The following is a 20629-nucleotide window of genomic DNA, read 5'->3' on the forward strand; positions in this document are numbered from 1 at the left end:
AAATTTAATTTCAACCCAGTTCTGATGTCAAGGTAAGTTTTCACCAGCAGAATTCAGTGTTACTAATGGGTGTTAGAGTTTCAGAAACATAGCAGTAGCAGGTGTGTTTTATTTCTAGTTTCACCCCTCAGTAATTAGTTGGCATTTGAATGGGGTTTTAAATAGTGTGCTACCAATCATTCATAATTCCACATAAAAGCACTTTAGCTTTGATTACAATTGGACCTGCTATTTGATGGACAGTAAGTTGGAGGTGTGAGAGGCAAGTAACTCATTATTACAGTGATGGGTTATTGACTACTCTGCAAAGTATTGATTACAAGATAAGAGTAAGCTCTCATAATTATTATTTCTTACATCTGTGGAAATGATGGAACAAGAACAGAGTAATCTTGACTATTATTACCTACAAGTATTTCATTTTATGTATGCATGGATATATAAAGTGTGTATGTTGTGGAATAGGAAAGGAAAGAAATGCCTCTTGATAAAAGATCTCCAGGTTGAAGATTCTCAGTCCATGTTGACATAGTAGTTTTTCAGACTTAGCATATATTTAACTTGATTTAACCAAACATCCACGAACTTTATTTGCTGTGGGACCTTTTCTCTTTCACTTCTGCGTAAGACTTTAAACGCTCCCATAGGAAAAAGGAAGGGGGAGAGTAAAGTCAATTTTGTGAAACCTCTGCACAATACTAACTTTGTACCTCCTGATCCTAGTTCCGTACCTGGCACTGTATTCAACAAATAGTTTCAAAATAATCTGAGCCAATTTAGATAAGCTTAACTTCTTCCTTTCATCTATCTAATCTCTACCTACCGATAGATAGATAGATAGATAGATAGATAGATAGATAGATAGATAGATAGATAGTTGGATTTTTTAGACTAAGTCTCTCTTTGTGGCCTAGGCTAGAGGGCAGTGGTTTGATTTCGGCTCACTGCAACCTTCACCTCCCAGGTTCAAGTGATTCTCCCGCCTCAGCCTCCCAAGTGGCAGAGATTGCAGGCACCTGCCACCATGTCTGACTAATTTTTGTATTTTTAGTAGAGACAGGGTTTCACCATTTTGGCTAGGCTTATCTTGAATTCCTGATCTCATGTGATCTGCCTGCCTTGGCCTCTGAAAGTGCTGGGATTACAGGCATGAGCCACTGTGCCTCTTTAAAGAAACTTTTTCACATTATCATCTGAGTTAGTTGGGGTTTTGTTTTCCTTCTTGCTTTAGACTCTCTGAAGGTACCACTTGACCAGTTTGCCTTACTACCAGGGGTTAGTTCCATGACTGAACATGTGGCAATGTGAGCTCCTTCTTCCCACCTCCTAAAATAAGCTTGCTTCTGGGAAGTGGGCCTTTTCACAGTGGGGAAATGCCTAAGCCTAGATAATTCAGACTCATCTGGGAGCCTGGCATTTGGTTCATTTTCTAATTGAATCTGTATCACTGAAAATGTCTCCTTAAAAAACAATTTCCTTTTCTTAGTACCTGGGTACCATTTGAAGTAATATAAAATCATCTTAAGTGTTACTCAAACTCTCCTTGATTTTCATAGAGCCTCTGACTTTGTGTTTCAATTATATTTTGCTAAACTGTTGACAAACAAGACATATAAAAGATGAGAGTGAATGTCAGTTTGACGGCGTGACTGCAGTTTTTAATAGCAAGATGATCTTGCTTTCTTTGACATCTCTTTTATGCTTAAATGAATGGGTCTTTGTAGTGGATATATCCAGTGGAAAGGTTCAGTGTATTGACAGATTTTTGCAAGTTGTACTTAGGATGGAACCCCATTTTCTTATGTATTCCTCACAGGAACTAATTAACTGCTAAACACACAGTAAAGGATCAGTTATGTTTGTGATGTTTTGTGTCATAGTCTGCTAGGGCTGCTATAACAAAATACCATAGATCGGGTGGTGTAAACAACGGACACGCATTTCAGTGCAGTTCTGAAGGCTACCAGTCCATGAACAAGGTGGCAGCAGATCTGGATTCTGGTGAGGGACCTCTTCCTGGTTTATAGCTGGCCTTCTGTTGGCTGTGTCCTCACATGGCATTCATTTGGTATGGGACAGACATCTATGGAAATGATAGAGGAAGAACCTAGTCAAGTCATCTATGTGTATACATACATATGTATAAGAAAATACTTAAAATAATAGTTAAGATAGCAGGTAGGCAGAACACATCAATCTGATATTTTTTCTTATAAAGACACTAACCTTATTGGATCAGGGATCACTGATCCCATGTTTCTAATTTGGATTAGTGCCAAATTTCTAACCTCATTTAACTTTACTTAATTCGATAGATACTCATCTCCAAATATAGCCAAACTAGGTGTCAGGATTTCAAAACACAAATCATAGGGAGACACAGGCATTCAGTCCATAACATTTTGTTTTATAAAATTTGTTGTATTTTTCATTTTGAGTTGGTCTTGATTAATTTATTAATGTTTAAATTTAAAGTGGTCGAGAAAAATGTCACAGCAGTTTTATATCTTTATTTCAATGGGGAGAATTGGTGCCTAATGATTTTTGTGACAAGTATAAGATTTTTTTAAAATCTTATGTTATTTTTGCTTCTCAGCTCTTTGACAATTGCTGAACCATTATTGACACTAGTTACTGACAATTACTGCAAACGATTCCATCTTCAATCAAAGAATTTCAATAGTGGCTCTCTGTTTCTGTGTTTTAAATTTAACTTAAAATTATTTGAGTTGGTTGAAGAGTCAATGCAATTTGAGCAATTTAGTGTTTGCCTCTCTCAAGCGCTGCTTCACATCCTAAGGCTTAAAGATGATATAGTTGGCATGGCCTTTATACATGAAGAAACTGAGGCCCAGAGGGAAGTGATATTAAAGTCTTGATACATTGGTTTGTAGTACATGCTTTTTTCTTTTGTCAATTTATGTAGTTGGAGGTGCCATTGAGACTTGAAGCTCATTCTTCATTCCTCTGGGGATGATTTAATAGGTGGATGTATTCTACCCCTGATGCAGCAGAGTGTTAGCAGAAAAAGATCTCTAAACTCACCCAGACATCCGACCTGTCTTTTCTTAGTAAGTTTACTTAGAGCCTGGAAGCATCTCTGCACAAAATGATGGGTTGAGATGGAGTTCCACAGAATGGGTGAAAGTCAGGCTAGCAGGTGTCAATTTTATTTGTCATTGGTGGCTTATTCAGCATGCACCTTTTGGTTAGGTTGCAGTCAACTCTTTGTAAATGGTAGCTATCGACATAAACACAGAAAGTTGAAATTATGTACTCCATGAAATAATGGATTATTTCAAATTAGCATGGCATTGATTGTAAGGACCCACTGTGGAATGAGAGCAAAATTGCTCATCAGGCCTTTCTGAAGATGAAATTCAAACTCCGATTCATTGTAAAGCTTTCTTGTGATAACTAACCACCCACAAACTCCTAACCTCTCTTCTCTTTGAGCTGGGTCAGTCTAGTGAGGCAATGTGTGTGAAAACACCCACAGCCCTTTCACAGAGTAAAACAGGAATCTCCAGTGCTGTTATCTTTTGTCCAGAATATATGGTATTCATGATGCCTGCCTCTGCAGATTGCTACAATTCCACATTTTGGAACAAATGACAAGAAATTTTCTCCATAGAGTAAATACATTCATTGTTCTAAAACTGAATTTTTATAAAATCTTATTAAAATGAAGGAGTCATTTGAAATAGTATTTCAGAATCTTTTCCCTTGAGGAAGAAACAATATGTTACATGACAGATTTTAATCCTGGAGTCCCTGAATGGTCACCTGTGACTGATTGGTGGTAGACACATTCAGAACTGTCCCTCCATTCGGTGAGTCTTGGTCTATTTGGTAACTCCAAGTCTACTATTGCAGTATCCTGCTTCAAACACCTAAACTTTCTTCTCGGATATCATAGACTCCTGGGTTTATTTCAGCTATGAAACAGACTGTTCTTTGCAGCCGATCTAGAAATACCAACAGTAGTATTAACAATCTAATTTGGTTTCTTCAATCCAATGTTAGGACAGTGAAGTTAATTAATATTTACGTTTTTATGCAGGATTGGTAGGTGATACGATTGTTACATTATTTAAAAATAGAAAACATGCTCACTCACTAAATTGTTGATAGATAGCAGCAACAACAGTAAACTTCTTTCTTTTCCCTTTTTTGAGGTGTCTACCCAGCATCTAGTAAACATGCCTTTACATCTTTAAAAGGAAGTGGCCTGTAAAAATCAGCTTCTTTATTAGTTTTGGTGGATACACAATATAGGATTATAAGGAAATAAACTAATCTTCATTGTCCTCAGATGGTCATTCATATTACTGAGGGGACGTTGAATCATTATGCAATTGCCTCTTCATTGAACAAAGAATAGTAGATATGAAAGTAGATTTATTTCTATACGCAGTAAATCTAAAATTTACATATATTATTTTTAATATTTCATTTCTGCACTTTGTGGTAGTCTCTAAAGAACCATTTATTTTCAATGTTAACATACTTTTTTATACCTTTTGTATGTTCTTTAGGCTGTTTCTAATCTAAAATTACTCGTATCACATTTGATAATATAAGTCCTCTTCTAAGCAGCATATCTCTGTAGGTAACCCCTGCTTAATCACTAATGAGAAAATTCTAAATCTTTACTATGTACTGAGTGAATCACTTGATACTTCTAATTATCAGTAGTAGATTTGATAGCAATCAGTTCTGCAGTGAATAATTGGTGAATTCCATTTTAAAATTAATTCCTTTTTCTAAATTAATCTGGCCGAGTTGAGAAAGAGGTCATATTGTTTATCTTGCAAAAAACAAAAAGAAAGGAAAGGAACATTTTTCTTTAATTCTCTACATGTTCCTACATTGATACGTGTGGCTTCCTAAGGTTTTGTGTTGTTTGTTTTGTTCTTCGAGGATAAATGCCTGCTTGACTTTTTTGGAAGTCCAAACCAGGAGGAGGAATTATCCACTGGACTAGCACAATGTACTGCTGAGCGGATGAAGATATTAAGTCTTCGGGTGTAATAGCTGCTCTTACTTGGTAATTTTAGGTAACTCCAAGGAAACTAGCACCCCAGTTGAGTTGAGAATATGTATGTAGCTTTATTTCTTTCTGCCTCCCTCCTCTATCTGGGTTCTTCTTTTGTTTCTGTTATTTTCTGGATCCAAGGTTTAATGGGTCCCTCCCATAACCTTGCTGCTCAAAGTATGATCCGTGGACCAGGGGTGGCAGCAGCACCACCATTTCTGCTTGTCAGGCGCACCTGGGACCTCCCGAGTCAGATCTGCATTTTAACTCTTATCAGTCCCTCACCTTCTCTCATGTGCATCCTGGGCCTGTGGGAGGTTTTCCTAGACTTTCCTTAGTACCTGGCCTGCCCAGCTCATCACTCCAATAATTAATCCTGATATTTACAATATAAAAGGTAGGCTTAACCTACAGGGTTTAAATGTGTTTAAATGTGTTACTGAGACTTGGTACAGCAGTTTTCCATATAATGACATATTCCCATGCGTTGTCAAAGTGTCAGGCAAGAAAAAGAAGAAGGCACCACTTTGAGTTTCACATATCTGTTTCCTGTAAGGGTGTAACTCAAGTTCCAGAAAGATGGCAGGTCCCTGGTATCCCAATCTCATTTCTGGATGGCCACTGCAGTAAAAGGTCTGGTGCTGGAGCAGGTGTGTCCTAGTGAAAGCAGGGTAGGAATAGATGGGATAATGGCACTGAACATCCCAGGTGGACTTTGTGTGGGAGCTGAAACTGAACCTGAGGTCTGAAGACCCAGGCTCAGCCATCAGCCTGAGACGCGAGGCACTGTGTAAAGTTCAAGTGAGAACATGGTGATGTCTTTTCCCCTCTTTATTCACATGATATTCTTTATCAACAGTACACTTAAAAAATTGTCTCAGAGCATTTTGCTTTTCCTCTGGGGAAATGTGAAATAAAATTATGTGTGTCAAATAGCAACATGTTAATGTGCATTGATTTATTTTAGAAGGGATGCAGGATTATTACTTTTGAGTGGGACTTGAGTTCAAAGCAACTAGTGATTTCTGTGCATGACTGAAGGTGGGACCTCAGACAGGGCATTCTACCCACCTGCAGTTGAATTTCTTCTTTAAAATTGGAGCGATGGAACTGCCTGCATAATTCAAGGGCTATTGTGAAAAAGGAAGTCGATAAGAAAGCACTTTTCAAAGACGTTTACGCCACTAAGGAGTTAATACAAGGTTGCAAATACTTGAACAAGTCTTTTAATTTTTAAAATAAAATCAAAACTAGTATCTATAGATTATCTTATATATTCACTCATATTCCACATACAATTTTGGTTGATGCCTTCAAAGTACAGATTTATGACCTTGAACTTCAGAGGCAGGCAAAATAGAATTGTTCAGTGTTTTACTGACATCAGTGTTTCTTCAAGTGTTTCTGATCTACCTGCCTCAGTATCTCCTGGGGTCTTTGTGAAGCATGTGGGTTTGAGGAATCTTTGAAAACACCAGATGATCCTAGTGCTGTCTAAAGTTTGAGAAACTAGTTTATGTGTACTTTTATTGTTAGTGTTAGGAAAAACGTAGTGATTTTACTGATGTTCAGCGTGTAAGCTTCTTAGTTTATAAGAGCTATCCTTAATTTTTTCTTAAATCCTTACTCTTTTAAAAGGAAATTGTATTTCTGCTTTCTTTTTTTTTGAAATGTTTGTTCATTCGTTCAACAAAGATTTCTTGAACATCTTCTACAGCTGTGAAGGTTTATTATCTGTTTAGGAAATCCATTTCATTGCTCTTTACATTCCTACATTACCAGGGCAATGCATGCATTATAAACTGAGATGCTTTGGTCACATTGCTCATAAGATATGGACCTCAGACCCAGTCTCTATTTATGAACTAAAAGCCACCATAAATTTCAGGGTGTCCCTTTCCCTGCTCTTCTCTTTGATTTTATTTGTTAAAATTAATTTGCTTTCCTGTCTACCTGTTGGAATATTAAACAGAGTAAAATGGGAAAAGAACAAATCCATTTATTTTTGCTCTTCCATGCCACACCTTGATGCATGAACTTTCAATCCACATTTTCTATGGTAAAGATTATTGTAGTGGATTACAGTAGTGACTAGTTGTTTTCTTATTTCCACTTAGAGCAGTTGCTGATGATGTGGAAAACTCAGTCAAGTGTTTCATATGTCTTATTAAGTACATGAAATGGAGAATTAACAATCCTAGACATTAAAATTCTTACTCATCTGTTAGCCTAATTAAGTACTTACTTTTCTTCTCTGAGTCCACCCTTTATGCTAACAACTCATCAAATTAGTCAACCTCTTCTTGACTTTATGTGTGATAGGCCAGATATCTTCGGAATAAAAGTGTTGTTTGCCTTTATCAGGTGAGCCTAACGTGGTGAAAACATATACTCAAGCAATCTATTTTGAAGTCATTCTAAGTCATGTGTCAGATCAAGCCCTTTTTTCCTAAAACCCTTCCAATGACTTTACAGCTCCTTAGAGTAAAATCCAACTTCCTTGCATTCTTCAAGGCCCTGGGAGATACAGTTCCTTCTCACTTTCGCTCCTTGTCTCAGACCACTTTGCCTATGCTTTCTCCACTCCAGACACACTGGTCCTCCTTCCAGTCCTCCAGTAGAAGGCTGATTCTTGCTGGTGCTGTGTTTTGGCTGGGGCTTCTGTAAACCACTAGAAAGCCTTTGGAAAGTTTGAAGCTGGCACCACGATTTGATTAAGAAGAAATGAATGAATGAATTCACATTGAATTGAAGAGAAAGCACTTTTTTTTTCATAAACAGGAACTTAGGCATTTTGCAGAGCACTTTGAAATGTTTGAAATGTCAGTTATTGATAAACGTATTATGAACTGGTGAGAGGTCTAAGTGTATTTACAATGAGTTTAAATATGGTCGAGTTAGGATTAGCATTCTTAGAACAGACCTGAGTCCAAGCTTTGAAACTGAAATTTACATATAAATAGAAAATTAAATCAGTTTTCTAAACAGGTATTTTTGAAAATCCAATAACAGGTTAACAAATTTAAGGTTTATACAAACATGGAGAATATTTTTGACTTAATTTTAATTAAACTTCATGAAGTATTCGATTGCTAAATGGGACTGGAACAAAGCATTCTCTTGGCATTCCAAATAGCATTGAAAGATGTTGATGGCTTAAAAAAAAAAATCCCAGGCTGCCTGTCGGTTACCCAGCCAAATATTTCATAACAAAAGGCAGGTTAAAACACTTCACTCCAACGCAGTGTATTGGGAGTTGTGAGACATTATGTCAAGTTAAAGTGAGAAAATAGTGATGTCTTTTCCTTTCTTTATCCACAAGCCATTCTTTATAAGCAGTATACTTGGAAGTTTGTCTCAGAGCATTTTGCTTTTCCTCTGGGGAAATGCAAAAGAAAATTATCTGTGTAGAATGGGAACATGTTAATGTGCATTAATTTATTGTGCAGGATTGAGTGGGACTGGCGTTGAAGGCAAATAGTGGTTTCTGTGCATGAATCCTGGAAGTGCTCTAGGCTAGTTATCACCGATGTTTGAAGTGGGAAGTGGTGGTGGGATATATGTTAAATTGAGAAAGGGAGATGTGTGTTTCACTGACACCTCCCTTTTGCAATTTTCTCAAGTACTACCATTCTTGTTTACATTAATTGAAATATAAACCGAACAAAGCCATTACCCAGGTTTCAGTATTGAGTGAAAAGGCAGGTGAGGTTAATCCCATTTGGCTGGAGCGCCTAGAGAGACGGCCCCTGACCCAGGCGTGGAGCTGACCACAGCAGTTAATGCCTTCATAGAATAACCACACGTTCGATCAGCTTGTTTCCAAAGATGTTCCTTCCGCTTTAACAAACTCCACAATTATTATTATGCAACTTTGCCACCATTCCAAATGCCTACACCTAAACGGTGTTGCTTTCTCTTTTCCTTTTCCTAGTTTGTTTAAAGACTGTTTAGCCTTTCATTGTCACGTACATCCCGCCATCTCATAATATATTTTTATACCAACTTAATGTCCTTTCTATGGTTTAGCCTGAGTAAAAGGAAAGTGTCTGGGAGATGCTGAACAGAATGTAAATGTTTTTTTAAAGGCAAAAGTTTGTAAAGTATGTTTTGGAACTTACCCTATAAAACGTGGTATTCTATTAGGCCCTGCGGCTGAGTGTGTAACTTGATAGAGGCTGAGTGCAATAGTGTACAGATTATGAACAATCTTATAAACAATCATAAGAAATTGTTTCTGAGGAAAGAATTGAGATTGTTCACAAAAATACAGCCTCTAGTATCAAATTAAAATTTTAGCAATTCAGGATTAGTTTATTAGACACGAATTGTCCATTAAATATAATATAGAGTCAGTAATGTGGAAAGATATTATGTAGTGCCGAAATCAAATTATACACATATATGCACACATATGTACACACATGCATACTTACATGTGCAGGCTTGCAGAGAAATATTCTGGATGGATATTCACTAAGGTCTGGCCCCTGTACCCAGAACAGAATAATATTTTAATTGTTTCCTTTTTTCCTTTTTAATGATTTATTTTTTATATTAAAAAACTACTTTAATTTAATAATTCTTAAAGCCCTTAAAGTTTTCAAGTTATTTCCTTATGTGAATTTTTTTTTTTTTTTTTTTTTAGATAGAGTCTTGCTCTGCCACCCAGGTTAGAGTGCAGTGGCACGATCTTGGCTCACTGCAAACTCCCTCCCCTGAGGTTTAAGCAATTCTCCTGCCTCAGCCCCTGAAGTAGCTGTGATTACAGGCACTTGCCACCATGCCTGGCTAATTTTTGTAGTTTTAGTAGAGTCAAGCGTTCACCACGTTGGCCAGGCTAGTCTTGAACTGCTGATCTTGTAATCTGCCCTCCTCAGCCTCCCACAGTGCTAGGATTACAGGTGTGAGCCACTTTGCTTGGCCAATGTTTTTAACTAGAATGAGGTCATGCTTACTGCAAGGATATTTATTTATTTATACAATGAAATCCATCACTTAATGACTTTTTGAACTGGACTATGTTTTCTTAAGTCCGCATTGTGCAGGTGTTGCTTGTTTATAAAATAAAGAATATTATTTCTCTCTTAGTACATTGTTGTGAGCATTAGTGAGTGTAGATCAAACATAATTTTAGCAAAATCCTGGCAAGAATTTATTGTCTGATATGAAAGACACTGTTTTTCAATCATTTATGGAATTCAGGTGTTTTTCTTAGTCTTGCACTAAAGTAGGCCACACCCTTAGAAGGAATTAATCCTAAATATATATTTTAACAACTACTTAAAGCAGAGAGTCTTTTAGTTTATCTAGAATGTGCTTTATGAGTTATGAAAACCCTTTATAGAAACGTAATTCAAAAATAAAGGAAAAGAGAAGCATTGGATTCTAAAAGAATCAGAACTTTACTCATTTACAGGGTTGATAGATTACTTCTGAAACGTAGGTTTCCATCTTATTTTAGTGGCTTAATTCTTAACTGGTTGTTTGTATATTTAAGGAATATATCACAAAAATGGAAATCTAATTTTAGTATAGTTTTTGCTGTCTTGATATCTTTTTTTAATGTAATTTTGTTGATTGTGGATTATTTACAATGTTAGTTGAATTATGTAATCAGCATAAATACATGCAATCATGCAATTTAATTAGGGAATGTTATTTAGAAAAGTAATGTCAGAATTCAGACATTCATAGCATTTTAGAAGTTCTTGGGAACTTTATTTTAAAACTGCTACTTGGATGAATAGTAGTTGATATCCAAATTTAAATGTTTTATTTCCAAAAAAAGAGAAAAACACTTACTAAATTTAATGGAGTGAAATAGTACTGAAATTATGATTTAGTTTGTGAATACCCAATATTTCTTTGTTAAATTTATACTGATGTTGAAATTTCTACTTCTCATCATTTTCCCAGTTTTTTCTTTTCCCCTTTTTTTTTTTTTGGCTTATAGTTTACCATTTTGAAGAAAAAGGCTAAATGAAAAGTGATTTTTTTAACTCAAAATCATACATTTACATAGAGAAACATATTTTTCATATTAAAATATTTTACCCCTCATAGTAGCTTGAATTAATCGAAATGGGAACTGGAAAAGTTGATGATAACAGTATGGTTGATCTGATTCAAATCAGACACAATTTATAAAACATAATGAGATAGAAGTACATGTGTTGGCTATCGTCTGTGGTTGTTGGATAAGTCATCCTGGGCTCAACATTGCTCCATTATGGATTCTGACCCCATGGACTGAATATAGTGTTATGACAATATGGAACAAGATTGTGTCTGTCAGACATCTGGCAGCCTGGATTAAACAGAAGGCCCTCAGTGAGTTGAGCCTCAGACATTTGCAGATTATCTCTGACACTGGGTACCAGTAAAACAATTGATTACATCTGGCCTCTTCAGCCTCAGACATTTCATATTTTCCATAGCAAGGCTATTGGCCATGACTGGTCCTTGTTTATAGAATTTTCCATCTCCCCTGGTTGGCGTACTCAATCCTTTCATGCAGTGGAACTTAGCTTTTAGTTCAGAGCCCTCATTATAAATTAGCCCAGCGTAGGAAACCAGAGCAGTGTAAAGTGACTGAAGATGAATAGCAGTGTGAAAGAGTTTACCAAGTGGTTTTAGTTGGTTATTGTGCTGCGGAACCACGGAACTATTACAATACGTGAATTTTCACGAGTAAAATAGAAAACTTGAAAATGAATATAGAGTATTTAATATGTGACCCCAAATAGCCTAGCACAAACGAGATACTTAGCTAACCTGTAGAACAGTAGACATTTTTAGGTGGGAAGGGCCATATGGTTATAAAGTTGCACCCTCTCATTTTAGCGATGGTGGGAGGTTACATACCTAAACATTTTATGTGGCTTCTGGGTTGACGATGCAATGTTCTTTGTGAAAAATCACAAAAACCTCATTAAAAGATGTATTTTCAGATTTAATTAAAAGCTCTTTTTCTATTCATAGGTTATCTTTGGATTCTGGCTCCTGTGGAAAGAAGCCTATTCCTTAAATCTCACAGATTTTATATAAAAATTCAGTTGATGCTCTGAGTTCTTTGATCATTTTTCTTTTATTGTAAGATAAGCAGTTATCATCACGGTATAACACTTGCTGAAATCATCTTGAATTTTATTTTTCTTTTAAATTTCTACTAGGCAGTTAATAGAAAACCCTCAATTAATGCAAAGATTAATTGTTTTAAGGTATTTCCCAAACATTTCAAGATATAAAACAATAATCAATATTAATGTACTATTACTTTCTGCTCTGTTTTTACCTGAACATTATTTCATTTCCTTCTATTAACAGAGTCAACATGATGGGTCATCCTATTTCTTATTTGCTTTTCCATGCTGAATTGTTTACAGATTTTTGCCTATGTTACAGATTTTTGCTGTTTTAAATAGCACACTTTGCCTAGATTATTTTTTTTCTGATTGTTTTCTTGTGTTATATCACTAGGCTTTGTGACAGACTGCTAAATTGATCCTCTGAACAATTAATCAGAGGCAGATTATACAGGAGTTAAGACCCAGCCTCACGACCCAGGTCTGGCTGCTTTCCCAAACCATCACTGGACTTCTAACATATGTCAATTCCTTCATATGTAAAATAGAATAATAATTCATGCCAAGCCCAAGCACATTACTAACCCTAAATGAAGGTTATTGTTATGATTATCAACCTATCATTAGAAGCAATATATAAAACACCTTTATTTTATAACCATTAATACATTTCTATTTATTTTCAATAGTTTAGTAAAGACCTAGCAATACCATAAAGTTGTCTTAAATTTTATTAATGATGGCTCATAAGGCTTAGCATGCTTTATGTTTTCCATAGAACGATATACCATTGTTACACATAAAGTTATAATGTCTCTTTATTCTTTTATTTAATAGTAAAATTATAAACCATTACATTTTAAAAGTGTAAATTAGTTAAGTGTGTATTTTTGTTTGTTTGTTTGTTTGTTTTGAGATGGAATCTCACTCTGTGTCCATGGCTGGAGTGAGGTGGCACAATATTTGCTCTCTACAACCTCTACCTCCCAGGTTCAAGTGATTCTCCTGCCTCGGCCTCCCGAGTAGCTGGGATTACAGGCACGCAACACCATGCCCAGCTAAGTTTTGTATTTTTAGTAGAGATGGGCTTTTACATGTTGGCCAGGCTGGTCTCGAACTCCTGATCTCAGATGATCAATCCACTCGCCTTGGCCTCCCAAAGTGCTGGGATTACAGGCATGAGCCACAGTGCCTGGCCAAGTATGTATTTTGGATTGAGTGCTTGCTTAATTGGAATTTTCCATTCTGTTTCATTTTATTTATATATTTTTTAAATTGCCAAATGTTTCTCACCAAAACAATACCCTAGAATGACCCAAATTCCTGCAATGACTTCGAAGACAGAGAAGGGTAAGGATGGAGAATAGGGGATGTGCAGGGTACTTGCATCTTGGCCATAGGCCTGTATGGTTCTAATTCTCTGCTGCCTCAACTTTCAGAGTCATTCTCTGCTTTTTTCCCAGTTTTAACTTAAAAGTGTTCTTTGTTTCATGTAGTTTATAGCCTTCCAATCTCACTGAGCCATGCCCACATTCTCCAAAGACATGTGTTGTATTTCTTATAGATTTCGTTAGCCACAAAGAACAGAGATGATGAACTGCAATCATGAAGGCAGCTAAACATTACCCACCTGGCCAGTGAGCTGTTTTGGGGTCAAGATCATCTCGGATAAAGAGAAGTTCTTATAGGTTTTTTCCCATTGTGCTCTCCTTTTTCTCCCCTTTTCTCTGACTGCTTGGAAACATGATTACAATTATTTTATGTTGTTGAGACAGGTTCTTGCTGTCGCTCAGGCTGGAAGGCTAGAATGTAGTGGTTTCATCATGGCTCACTGCAGCCTTGGCCTCCTGGGCTCAAGTGATCCTCCCATCTCAGCCTCCCAAGTAGCTGGGCTTGCAGACACACACCACCACAACCAAATGTTTTCCACCAAAATTTACTAAGTTTTGCAGTTTTAGTAGAGATGGGGGTTTGCTGTGTTGCCCAGGCTGGCCTCCAACTCCCAGTCTCAAACAATCTGCTTTCCTCCATGTTCCAAAGTGCTGGGATTGAAGGCATGAGCTGCTACACTCATTCTAAAATAATAAGTTAGACGAGAGATTGCACACATAAACTTTTAAGACACTGTCTCAGATGAGCAGTAACCTGGTTAATCATTCATTAATTATTTATTTAAAAAAACTTTAGATACTTGTTATATGTCAATGTCCATGCTTATATTGGTGGGACAAAATATACAAATAAGCAAGCATCCCTATTTTGAGACATCTCTGTGTCATTGGTCCCCAAGACTACCCCAGCTTTGGTGATTTGCTGCAGGGATCCACAAGACTCAGCATATAGTCATACTCGTGGTTATGATTTATTACAGCAAAACTGGCACAGGGAAAAGGCATATAGATGGAGAAATGTCCAGAGAAACCAGGGTCAGGTTTCTGAGAGTCTCCACACACACAGTATATGTTTCATGCTTTCAGCAATGAATTGTTATAACACATTCACTGTGAAATATTGTCTATCCCAGAAGTTAATTCAAAACTCAGTCCCTAAGGTCTTACTGTGGGCTGGTCATGTAAGCTACCTTTTGTCTAACATGTACCCAAATTCCAGACTCCCAGAAGGAAGGGAGGTTTTCAGTGTGAACCGTATTGTTTGCCCGGTTAGGCACTGTGAGCCACTTTTATCAGTTAGGGAATGAGGGGAACCCTCCCTAAATCTAAGTTCCCAGATGCCAGCCTTGCAAATAGCACTTTCTAAGGATAGCAGTCTCATGCCTTCTGTGTTAACTCTTCTCTGCACAGTCTCCCATTCCAATGGGGGTAGGCAAAAGAGTGTTGATGGCAAAAGAATTACTGGATTATAGAAGAAAACTCGATTAGCTCTGCCTGAGGAAGTTCATTTAAAAAGACATTATTTTAGCTGAATCTTGAAGGAGTTGTTAGATTGCCCAAAATCTTGGGGCGGGGTAAAGTCTTTCATCCATGCAATGGTAACTTCATTCATTGTAGGTAAAGAGACTGTTAAATTCTGTGTGATGGGTGCATTGGCATGATGGGGAGAAGGAAGAGATAGGGGAGTAGCTTGAAAAGGAGCATGGAGTATCTTATAGTTGAGTGGATATAAGGAGTCATTCGAGGCTTGTCAGAAAAGTGAAGTGAAAAATGTGTAAGTTGTTTCTGGTTTCAAGTGGAGAAAAGGATGGAAAAGGAAGAATTTGACAACATAAGATCAGATAGGGCTGGGCCCGGTGGCTCACTTCTATAATCCCAGCACTGTGGGAGGCCAAGGTGGGAGGATTGCTTGGGGCCAGGAGTTTAAGACCAGCCTGGGCAACAAAATGAGACCCCTATCTCTACAAAAAATAAAATTTAAAATTAGCCAGGCATAGACACCCATGCCTGTAATTCCAGCAGTTTGGAAGGCTGAGGAGGAAGGATCACTTGAGGGCAGGGGTTTGAGACCAGCCTGGGCTACAAAGTAAGACCCCATCTCTACAAAAAATAAAACTAAAAATTAGCCGGGCATGGTGGTGTGCTCCTGTAATTCTAGATCCTCAGGAGGCTGAGGTAGGAGGATCACTTGAGCCTAGGGGTTTGAGGTTGTAGTGAGCTATGATTGTGCCATTGCATTAAAGCCTGGGTGACAAAGCAAGGCCCTGTCTCTAAAACAAACAAATAGTCAAACAAATAGGCTAGGAAGCCAAGAGACAAAAGATGATGGAAATGTGACCTAAGGCACCTGTATTAGTCCATTTTCACCATGCTAATAAAGACATAACTGAAACTGGGTAATTTATACAGGAAAAGGGGTTTTAATGGACTCACTGTTCCATGTGGCCAGGGAGGCCTCACAATCATGGTGGAAGGTGAGGAGGAGCAATTCACATCTTACATAGATGGAAGCAGGCAAAGAGAAAGAGGTTGTGCAGAGAAACTTCCCCTTATAAAACCATCAGATCTCATGAGACTTATTCACTATCACTAGAACAGCATGGCAAAGACCTGCCCCCATGATTCAGTTATCTCCCACTGGGTCCCTCCCACAACACATGGGAATTCAAGTTAAGATTTGGTTGGGGACATGACCAAATCATATCAGTACCTATGGTGGGAATAGAGTATGAGGCAGACTTTATCTAGTGACACAAAAGTCTTCCTCAGAGCTTTAATGAAATAGAGTGTCTAGGTCCCATTCAGCCCCTTGGTATCTCTGGACCGAACATTCTGTAAACTTTATCTTCTGTAGCTATGTTAGTCTTTAATGATGCCAGTTAAAATCTTGAAGCCGGGGTAGTCCAGTTTATAGACATACTTAAGGATATAACTGTTTTCTATAGAATTTTCTCTTTGGTTCTGCAGTGAATTGACATGCAAAGCCATATGGCAGTCTGTCTTAGCCAAATATTTTCATCTAGTCTCAGTTGCATCTAGCCAGTCAATCTGCTTTCAGTGAACAATCTGAATGTTTCAGAGGATTTACAGTAGTGATTTGGTTCACTTGAAAAGTGCAGGTCAAATTGTTTGTCAGAAGGTACAGTAAGAATGGATCCTAATTACATGGGATGCATGTCAATTTATGCAGTTACTTTCTGGTGGTTCCACATGTATTATGTATGTGCTTTGTATGTAGGACTCAAAAACGTTCAAATGTTTTCAGCAAATGACTATTAGTTAAATGCAAGGTATTTTAATAAAATTATTAAAATAATACATAAACCTATCCTTCCAAGCCCAGCTTTCTTCCCTTTTGCTTTTATGTGTTATCGTATATGATGACACAGAAGAGAATTGCAAGGAGGATACATATGAGGATATACATGAATTTCCTATTCTACTCTCAGATTAACTGAACATCGTGGGGTTCAACAATAATGCTTATTGGAAAAACAATGAAGGACTTTCTTCAATTATAGTTTGCTGTTATAATAAAATATCTCAAGAATGTGTTAAGATCAATTTATATATTGTGTTTACAGAAGTGTGTCTTCAAAGCTTTCTCTTCTTATATTCCAATGGGAATCAAGAGATGTATTCATGTTTCCATGAGCTATCTATAGCCAAATATGTTGGGGAAAATGATCTTTAAGGTTTTTCCATCAGTGGTTTAATTAACATACAGCAGACAGAAAGCAAACAATCTGTTTACCCAGGGTATTCAGAGATCCCTCCTGTTGTTTTGTTTTTACTACAGCTGGAAAGGGAAAAATTGTGTCACATACATTCCTTCTTCTTGCTTCTGAATAATTTGTTTTGGTGCTGATTTAAAGAGTAATTTAAAATATTTGTATGAGTTTGAAAATCTGTGAAATGCACGGGAGTAATTTACAATATAGATAATGAAGCTGTGATTTTTTTCTGATTATCTTGTCTTTAGTCTGTAAAACGTCTCTTTTGACTTGTTTTGTCTTCTCTAAATATCATTTAGAAGTAGGATCAAAATCTAAGTCAGTTTCATGCTTTTCAGCCTTGATGAGCCATGTATTACCAAATTATAAACATATAATAGGATTTCCTCTCTGCACTACCAGGTAGCTTGTTTATTCATGACGTAACCAGAGACAAAGAATTAGGTTTAAAATGCCAACCAAAAGGATATTCATGGATGCCAGGCCCTAAAGCTCACAAATATTCTCATTAGAAAACCCCTCAGGTTTTTCCTGAGATCCTGTTTACTCTTTGCAAACACAATTAGAGCAAGCAAATGATCTGTGTTCCAAGTTTGAGGTAGCAAATTCTAGTAGGCACAGGGATGAAGGTTTGTCAACATCTGACTGTAATAGCTGTTAATGGTGACAGCAGGAGAGAGACACAAAAATCATAAAATGCTGGTAAACAATAGGGGAAAAATAATCAAACCTCAGCTGTCTAGAGACCAAACCTTGAAAGTGCTAGAGTAAGGCTATACACGTGTCTCATACAGATGCTTACCTGTCTGCCAAATTCACTCTTCCCTAATAATCCTGCTAAAGGATGAGTTTGAATGTTCAATACAAAAACAAGAGTTTGACACTTTCATCAGACTTCTCAAATTTCAACTTAAATGCAAAATAGAGACTTTATCGTTTAAGTTTTGGAACTCATTTTTCTATGCTCTCTAGAGAAAAAAGACAGGAAGAAAAATAGGAAAGAGAATCTGAGGAAGTGGAGAAGTAGAATCCCATGCAAAAGCCTCCTCCAGGGTTAGGCGTTCCGTTTACTGTCTGTTCTGGGCCAGGATTCCAGAAGCTAATTTAAAAGGGCAAGGAAGGTGCTAATGGGTATTCTAGAAAGTTCTGTTTTGTCCTATGTTATAAATATCTAAAAAATGGTAAAAATTAATATCAAGGAGGGAAAAAGTAACACTTATTTAAAAGAAACCAAAAGCTGCTTTGAAATTCTGTTTTGAAGATTTTAATAAAGACAAATCCTTTGAAGTTGTAGGTGTGTGTGTGTGTGTGTGTGTGTGTGTGTGTGGTGTTTTTTTTTTCTGATTTATATTTTGGAAGACTGACATACCTCTGGTTGGCATCATTTGTGCGTATGTTTTTCTAATACCATTTTTTTTCCAATCTAGAATCATTTAATCTATTCTCTCCATTAGGTTTGCTACCATTTCTTTTCTAGGCTGACATTCTAACAAGGATCCTGCATGGGTTTCAGTGATTCCTACATGACTCTTTGTTTTTGCATAGCCATGTCAGGGGTGTAACTTGCTAAGAGCTGCTACAGCAAGTACAAGGAAAATGCAGGTATCTGACATTGACCTAGGTGCTGTGGTAGGAGAACTTATCTGGTTGTCATGAAGTTTTGTTACTTACCTGGTTATAAGCTGCCTCCTGTATTTTTGGTAATGAAGCAGGATATATAAATAAAGCAAGTAAAATTGCTTTATGTAGCTTTCCCTAAAACCATAGGTCTTGGAGCCTGACAGTCTCAGGAAAAGCTGGCTGCTTTTGAAGGCAGGATGCTTTCATTCCTGTTTAAAATATAGGATAACAAAAGCACAGAGACTTTTTAAAATTATGCAGGATCATACAACCATCAAACCTACTGGAAAGAATTCCAGCTCCAGTCTCCTGGATTCTTCCTTGCACATTAGTTTTTCCATTACTTAATTTTGCCTGGTCCGATGATGTTTGTTCCAAATAGACTGTCAAAAATTCATTCCTCCACTCATTCAGTCAGTCAATAAACATTTTGAGTACTACCTGATAGCCAGTAGGGAAAATGCTGTTACAGAAAGAGCTATTTTCTACAGTGATGATGGCAACACTGCTTAGATGTGCTTATTAAACACTTACTGTGTGGAGGCCGGGAGGGTTCCACACTCAGCCCTTTATGTACGTGAGGTTTTTTTTTTTTCTTCCTACAGCAGTTCAATAAAATGAACAAAATGGTACATTTCTCTTGCTCTTGGGTTTATCCCTGTGAAGTTTTAGCTACTTTGGTCTCTGTGGTCCTTTTGAGCTCTAACATTCTGTGAGCTCAAGGAAAGGTCTGGATGGCAGACATCATGGTAGTGTTTTCCTCTGGGTTCTATGCACCAAACTATCAGATAATTAGAGATCTTTTAAGTTTACTGTGAAACCAAATAATATCCTCTCTGTCTAGAAGAATTACTAGCACTTTTCTGGGTTAAAAAGGAGGTGGTTTAGGTAATTATGCCTGTGATCGGTAGTGGTGACTTTAAGTTCGTTATCGGAGTTCTAAGAAGCTGATTCATTGTATTGTAAGCTGCATTAAATACATTTTGGTTTCTTAGAATGTTCTTGTACCGAGGGAAACATAATGGCTATAATTAAATCACTGCTCTCTTCTCCCTTTTTGAACCCGTATCTTGCCAGTTCTAAAACCTGCCCATTCATATCTTTTGGTAATAGTTGGCTGCAAGAAGGCTGTTCTTGTTCAGAAACTGAATTTCCAATACTTGTGGCACACCTTCCACTGCTAACCTACCGAAATGAAAGACGAGGAGTGATGATTAAATCTCATTTTTTACTCCTGGAGTAGCAGGATAAGCTGGGTCAGCAAGGCCAGTCCCAGCAGATGGCTTTAAAATGCCTTTGTGATTTCATCTCCTTGCCTTCCCATCCATTTCTATAAGTGCCCATCACTGTCATCCTTTAGACCCTGACAAGATTTCAAGGTGAGAACAGTGCAAATGAATAAGAGTGCAGTGATGACTCCTGAGGGTCTTACTTATTAAATGGGTCAGGCAGTGAACCAAGACTGGCTTGTAAGCTACCAGGTAGTTTTGTCCATTTTCACGAAGACAATTGCTTGTATTATTTAACCGATTCAAATATGTTGGTGTCCCCTTGCTGTCCAGCACAACTCAAGTGAAATAAATACAAGCTTACAAGTAAATAAGGTCTGACTTTTATTTTGAAAATAATCCAACAACCACTCGATTTCATCCCTTTGTTTGGATTCTAGCTTGCTTTCTCAGAATAGCTAGAGAATGTTTATGAAATGTGCTTGCAGAAGGGGCAAGGGAAAGGAATAAAAATGAGTTGCTTCAGGGC

General features: G+C 37.2%; 1 protein-coding gene across 1 annotated transcript in view; it reads left to right on the forward strand.

Annotated features, from left to right (window-relative positions):
- The window catches only part of PLXDC2 (plexin domain containing 2), a 434538-nt gene that overhangs the window by 155327 nt on the left and 258582 nt on the right, over positions 1 to 20629 (forward strand). The gene's annotated exons all lie outside the window — the stretch shown is intronic.

The sequence above is a fragment of the Callithrix jacchus genome, chromosome 7 (assembly GCF_049354715.1).
Source record: "Callithrix jacchus isolate 240 chromosome 7, calJac240_pri, whole genome shotgun sequence".
NCBI lineage: Eukaryota > Metazoa > Chordata > Mammalia > Primates > Cebidae > Callithrix > Callithrix jacchus.